Here is a 6929-nt window from a genome sequence, read left to right on the forward strand (position 1 = left end):
CTAACCCTTTCTTTTCAATACACATAAGTCACCCATGGGTCAGGTCCTAAACAGCCCATATGGATGGCAGTGTGCAGTGTATTTAAAAAGTTGGACACATACAGTTTTACTTTTACATGTCCTGGTAGTGAAAAACATTTGTTTTTCACTACAGCAAGGCCTACCTCTTCCATAGGTCAACATGGAGCTGTCTTATTACATTCAAAAAGTGATAACATTCAATTTGGAGCATGTAGGTAGTTTATTTTGGCCTTTAAATAATTCTAAATTAAAACACTTCTTTATTGGTTAAGTTGGATTTTCAGTCACAATTCAGAAAAATCCACTTTTAGAAAGTTGCCTTTTTCTTGTTCTAACCTGCAATCTGTGTCCTGGGTCACATGACTAGGTGTAGCTGGCAGTCGGTCTTTGAGTATTACTCCCAGACAGTGAGAAAAAGGTCAACTTAATGAGGGGGCCCAGATGTCACCTACCACACGTACACATCGCAAAGAACTCTGCCTCAACACACTCACACAGGGTTTCACACTAGTCTTTTGTGCTCCCAGACAAGCTGGGACCAGGGCAGGAAGGAAAGCAATCCCAGACATCTTTGGGTCGGTAAATGTCCCCAGACCTTCTTCCACTTCAAAGCTGACACCAAGGATAATAAGTGGACCTTCATACCCATTCTTCAGTACACTCCTGGACCTGTGGATACTACAGAAGTAGGAGGCCCTGCTGCTCTGCTTCTTGAGGCTTGTCTGAGATGGAAGACTGGGCTTCCTATAATCATCCCAGGCTGAGTGACTCCAAGGGTGGGCTGACTGACCTCCTATGGGAGCTAAATGGGCATAACCAGCGCCAGAGGCCTCCCTGCAACTGCCCAGCTGACCTTCTACAGTGGATCTGTAAGTGGACATTTCTGAGCACTGCTGTCATCTGCTGGAGTGCAAGTGGATCCTCACCACCTCCTGTGCCCTTATCTGGCATGAGGGAGAGCTGCTCTAGCCTAGCAGTCGGCTCCATCAAATCCAATGTGAAGCCACGCAAAGCTGCATAGCTGCCAACCTCATCCAAATTGATGCTGTGAGTGATGCAAAATCAGGCAAAGCCTCGCCACACTACTGCCAGCTTCAATGATCCAACACTAAATGACACAAAACACTGCAAAGCCTTGCTGCATGGCTTATCTGAGCCATCAGAGAGAGACACATAGCCCTGCAAACCAATACTGCACAGATTGTGCACCAAATATTTAAGGTGCAATCTTCAGCGGGCCAATCTTTGCCTGTCACCGTCTGGAGGAGGCTGGGCTGGCCACCATTCTCTCCTACAGTATGCACCAAGTATTGTTGGCTATTCTCCTTAAAACCTTGTAATCAGCTGTGCTTTTAAAATGGGGAAGCAAAAGCCTTTAGAGAATTGCCCTAAAGCTGTCCCTGGTACCACTCTTGATGGGTTCCTATAGAGGGCAATGGGAGTTAGTAACAAAGAAGATGCTTTCCTCGCTCTATTCCACATCCCCCTTTCCACCTCTTGCCTCACCTTAGGTGTTACAAATACACCTGCTAGGGCTCCTGTGGAGTTAGAGGAACCTCAACCTCAATACAAACTACACGGTGATGTACCTAGGGGCCAAGTGGGTATAGAGAAGAGAACTAAAGTAGGAAATACCTCAAACAGGCCATGCCATTCCACTTTTTCTTCTTGCAGGGCCCACTGGGGTATTAGAAAAGGACAAACGCCTAAATTAGCGGATATAAAGAAAGACGTATGTAATAAACTTACAGAGTCTTTTATGGGCAAGTTTAATCCAATCCATGAATGCTTGGGGACAATTGAATCAGAACTTCAGAAGATGAGCCTACTTTCTGTTGCTTAGCTGCAGGTGGTGGTGTGACCTTTTTTTCCACATACCGTGGAAAGTATCCCTAGATCCTTACCTACTGTGCCACTGTGCCTGCAGGAAGTCACCCTTTTATTATCATGCCCATAAATCAATCCAGGGTGGGCTTCAACGAGCAGGCAAGAGTGGATATAACACCATGGAGTGGGTCAAGGGAAATAAAACGATATTGATGAAGCCCAGGGAGTCTCTGGTACTATGGAAAATACCTTTCCAAGGCAACCACCAGAGTGTACCGCGTATATAATAGTTTTTAAAGGATGTCCCAATCTTACCTTCACCTGGGAAGGAAGATTATTCAGCTTTGAAAAATTAGACAACCCACTGGCTAAAGAAAAATTGTGGGTGGCCCTATGATTTTTCAGCTGAGGTACTAATGGTAAGAAGAGCCCCTAGATTGGCCCTCTGGATTGGCCCTGTCAAAAAGGAAATGGAGACTGTGATTATTAATTTCAAATTCTCAAGCATAGTCAAATCACTTCTTAACTGCCTCTACAATTGGAACTGAATTCCAGAGTTAACTCCGGCATTGCCGCAGGGATATTTTTATAGACCTTTTGTTCTCTTAATCAACAATGCTGCTGGATATTCCTCTGGCCCGGTAATTGATAGGTCAACATAGATTTGCTTTTCTTATTTCGTGTGATGCCTAATGTGCGAAAATGCTGCAGTCGAACTGTGGTGGTCACAAGTTGTAGCTCTTTCCCTTTCCCTTTCCCAAATTCTTATGGCATAAATGAATTTTATAATGAGAAATTGATAAAAAGTTGTTATGCTTTTTGAATTATGAGTAGTACTAGTGATTGTCTGAAAATTTTCAGCGCTCCGTCCATCATCTCCTTGTGTTTGCTTTGTTCGTCCTAAGTCGGAAGGGTATACCCAGACGTGGGTCCCTGGCTGACTTCACCACTGGATTCAAGCTAGCCTGGCTGAAGAGGGGTGTTGCCCCAAAACCGGTCCCAAGATGCTTGTTTCCAGTTCAGGGAAGATCTGACTTGGCATATCGGGCTAGACTATTCCTATGAGGCACAGGGTCAGGACTTATTTGCATATAGCTGGGTCTGAACTGAGGTGGTGAAATGAGCTAAAGAACGATAATGTATTCAACACAGATCTGTATCTGGGGGTAAGTGTCTGAAACTATTTCAGTGCTCCGTCCATAATCTCCTTGTGTTCGCTTTGTTTGCCCTAAGTTGGCAGGATATGCCCAGACATGGGTCCCTTGCTCACTTTGCCACTGGATTCAAGCTAGCCTGGCTGAAGAGGGGTGTTACCCCAAAACCAGTCCCATGATGCTTGTTTCCGGTTCAGGGAAGACCTGGCTTGGCAGTTCGGGCTGGACTGTTCCCAAGAGGTACAGGGTCAAGACTGATTTGAATAATGCTGGGTCTGAACTGAGGTGGCAAAGTGAATTAAAGAACGATGATGGTTGAGCACCTGAAAAGTTTTAGGGCTCTGACCATCATCTCCTTGTGTTTGCTTTGTTTGCCCTAAGTTGGCAGGGTATGCCCAGACAAGGATCCCTTGCTCACTTTGCCACTGGATTCAAGCAAGCCTGGCTGAAGAGGGGTGTTACCCCAAAACCGGTCCCAGGATGTTTGTTTCTGGTTCAGGGAAGACATGGCTTGGCAGTTCGGGCTGGACTGTTCCCATGACACAGAGGGTCAAGACTGATTTGCAAATAGCTGGGTCTGAACTGAGGTGGCTAAGTGAGCTAAAGAACAATGATGGATTCAACCCAGACCTGTGACTGGGGGTGAGTGTCTGAAAAGTTTCAGCGCTCCGTCCATCATTTCCTTGTGTTTGCTTAGTAGTGAATGGAAAGGTCCCAGCCCTGTGCTTTTGAAATAAATTAAAATCCCGAAGCCACCCAGTGGGATTTCTGGGCTGACAGGTGTCCAATACCTCACCATAGAGCATCCTGTCCCTAAGCCTAAGCTATTGTCTCTGCTCTGGGAGCAGGTTTTACACAGCATTATGGTTAAGAACTGGCAGGAGCAGCTGCTTACAGACTCATTCAAATTAGCCTTCAGGAGTGGTAGAAAATGAGAATACAATTTTCTAAAGGTTCGTTTTCCTAAATGTTTTTTAAAAATCCAACTTTACCATAGAATTGGATTTTTAATAAATAAATAATAGTAATATTGAACTATTTATCTGGCTTGCCCGAAACCCCAAGTTGGCAAAATTATTATATTAATAGGCACTCTAGTTTTCTTCATAGGACAGATTGAGCCTTCAGCAGTCAAAATAGCATTGGGGCTTCTCAATATAGGGCCATGATAACATTACATTTCTACATGTCCAATGTAAGAAAATGGGGATATTAGTTAAGGTGGGGGAACCACCTTAAACAATTAGAACAATCCTTACGAGTCCACTTCTATGTTCTGAGTATGAGAAGAAGAACGAATACAGTCTTCTAGACTCTTCTCCGGTCTCAGACAGAAGGTTCAGCCCTCTTCCAATCTTCAACAACGCCAGTGGTATTCTGAGGAGGGTGCTGTGAGTGCCACATTTATGCCTTGCACCAGCCAGGGTTAGGGAGTGACTCCTAGCTATTCCCTAACCATTGGGGTACAAAGTCCTAGGAGTTACCTGCCCACTTCTGCAAACAATCCCCCAGTGCCAACCTCTGCCAAAATCCAAGATGGTAAATCATTTCCCTCCTTATGCAGAGCCTGTGTGCCCATTCCAGAAGTGTTACTAGGGAAATGAGCAACTCCTCCTCTGTGGTCACTTTAAGCCGGCCAGCTCCTCTCACACTGAGATTGGTGCCTACCTGACGGGGGAAAAAAAGGAAGGGCCTGCCCAGGTGCCAGCTAACATTTTCCTGTAACACAGGAGGCCTCTTTGAAGGTATATCAGTTCCTGAGCACAGTCTAGATTGTCATTTTGCCAGAGGCTTTACTTTCTCTTTATCTATTTGTACTAATATTTTCACTAACTCAGTCTATAAATCAGGCTTCTCCAATGATTAGCTCGTGAGCTACTTGTAGGTAGCTCTCCTGTGTGAAGTCCAGCCTACCAAAACACAAGCTTTTGCTGTACATAGGACAAAATTGAGAATGTATATTTGAGACACAAATGTATTTAATTGTAATACTCTTAGGACAAAATTTGGACAAAAAGTGGCTGAATTTCCAAAATATATTTAAAGTTGATATTTGAAAGATACATCATTTGGCATTGGAGATATCTGTACAAATGGTATTACATTGGTGCCAAAGGTATGGCAGCTATGGTTGTTCTGCATTACCCATCTGGAGGCATTCCATATTGACAGAACCTTTTTAACATTACTGCTGGAAATCATTCCCGATGCACTGAAGTAATCTCACATATAGTGGCCACTGATGTAATCTAGTCTGATGTGGTCACTATCGAATATCAGTAGTTCTTAGTACAGAAAAGGTCGGAGAACCCATTCTAGAACTTCTTATTCTGTTAATACGGTTCATTCATGCAATGCAATTTTGTATAGCACCTCCCTTGAAGAAGCCTTCTTGAGGCTATCAAAAGTCCTAGCTTATATCCATATCTTATAGATTGCTATACTTTAAGTGTGTTTCAATATTTTCGGACACTGGTTAAGCCCCTAAAACCGGATACTACTCCTTAAGCTCTCGCAGATGACTGAGATGAGATCTCTTTGAGGAGGGATTGAGCTTCCTCGACGTCCGTGAACATATAGAATTTTCCTTTCACAAGGACTTTAAGTTTGGATTGTTGGGCGATTGACGCTTGAGCCCCGTTTGACTTAAAGAGATGAAGAATTTTCACAAATTCTTTTCTGCGGCGCGCCGCTATGGCTGTCATTTCAGAAAAAATTCTACATTTTATTGTCTCTGTAACCGAGAATTGCCTCTGTTGAATAGCTTTTGTAAGAATTTTCTCTTTGATTCTATAGTCCGCGAAGTTCATTAGAATAGTTCTGGGATATGCTGAATTAGCAAATTTCTGTGCCGGAACTCGGTGAGCTCTCATAATAGTTAAGTCCCCTTCAAATTCGGGAAGGACATTTCGATGTATGAACGAGTTGACCCATTGCAGCATGTCACCCTCTTCGAGGCCCTCAGGGACAGCTACTATCCTTAAGTTCGATCTCCGAGAGTGATTCTCAAGTTCATCAAGCTTATTTTCCAGCTTTTTCTCAAGGTGGCTTCTTTTACTTGCAGTTTCTTTGACCTCTATATTTGCTCTATTTGTTTGATCCTCAAGAGCTGAGATTCTCTCCTCTGCTTCTTTTAATCTAGTAGGAAGACCCAACATTGACTCTTCAAATTTTTCTAATCTGGAGTGTAGGGCGGCTATCTCGGCTTGTTGGTTCACCTTAATCTCGCGGATCTCATCAAGAATTAAATTCAGCATCTCGCGGATATCAATTTGATAGCTCCTGCCTTTGTCCAGATTGTCCATACTCCCTTTCTGAGATGGAGGTGATGGAATTGCATGTGCTAACTTTGAAAGTCATAAATCATCTTCTTATATTTATATATTATATTTATATGTTTCTATAGCGCAAGAATCAAGCCCGAAAGGGTTATCTCCGCGCTTTGACTGCAACAAGTGGCAAAGATACTGTACAGATAGCCAGAGAATGCAAGAGGGGACATCTTTTAATTATGTCTCCATAAACAGATTTGTTTTTAACATTTTCCTAAAAGTAATGTGATTGGAGATCTGTCTTAAGCTGAGCGGCAAGTTATTCCACAAGGCCGTCCCCACTGAAGAGAGGGCTCGGCCGCCTTGTCTGGTTTTTTTAATGAAAGGTGGTTTGAGCAGGAGTTGGTTACTTGACCGTAGATCTCGTTCCGGTTTGTAGGGCTGTAGTAGTTTAGCTAGGTAGTTGGGGCCGTTTCCAAATAGGCATTTATGTACAGTGCAGCAAATTTTAAATTTAACCCGTTGGCGTATTGGGAGCCAGTGTAGTTCTCTCAACAGGGGTCCAGAAGATGTTCTAGGAGGGGCATTCAGAATCAGTCTTGCCGCCGTGTTCTGGACCACCTGCAGTCGATTGATGGCATCCTCATTGGCTTGT

The sequence above is a fragment of the Lissotriton vulgaris genome, chromosome 2_1 (genome assembly GCF_964263255.1).
Source record: "Lissotriton vulgaris chromosome 2_1, aLisVul1.2, whole genome shotgun sequence".
Classification (NCBI taxonomy): Eukaryota; Metazoa; Chordata; class Amphibia; order Caudata; family Salamandridae; genus Lissotriton; species Lissotriton vulgaris.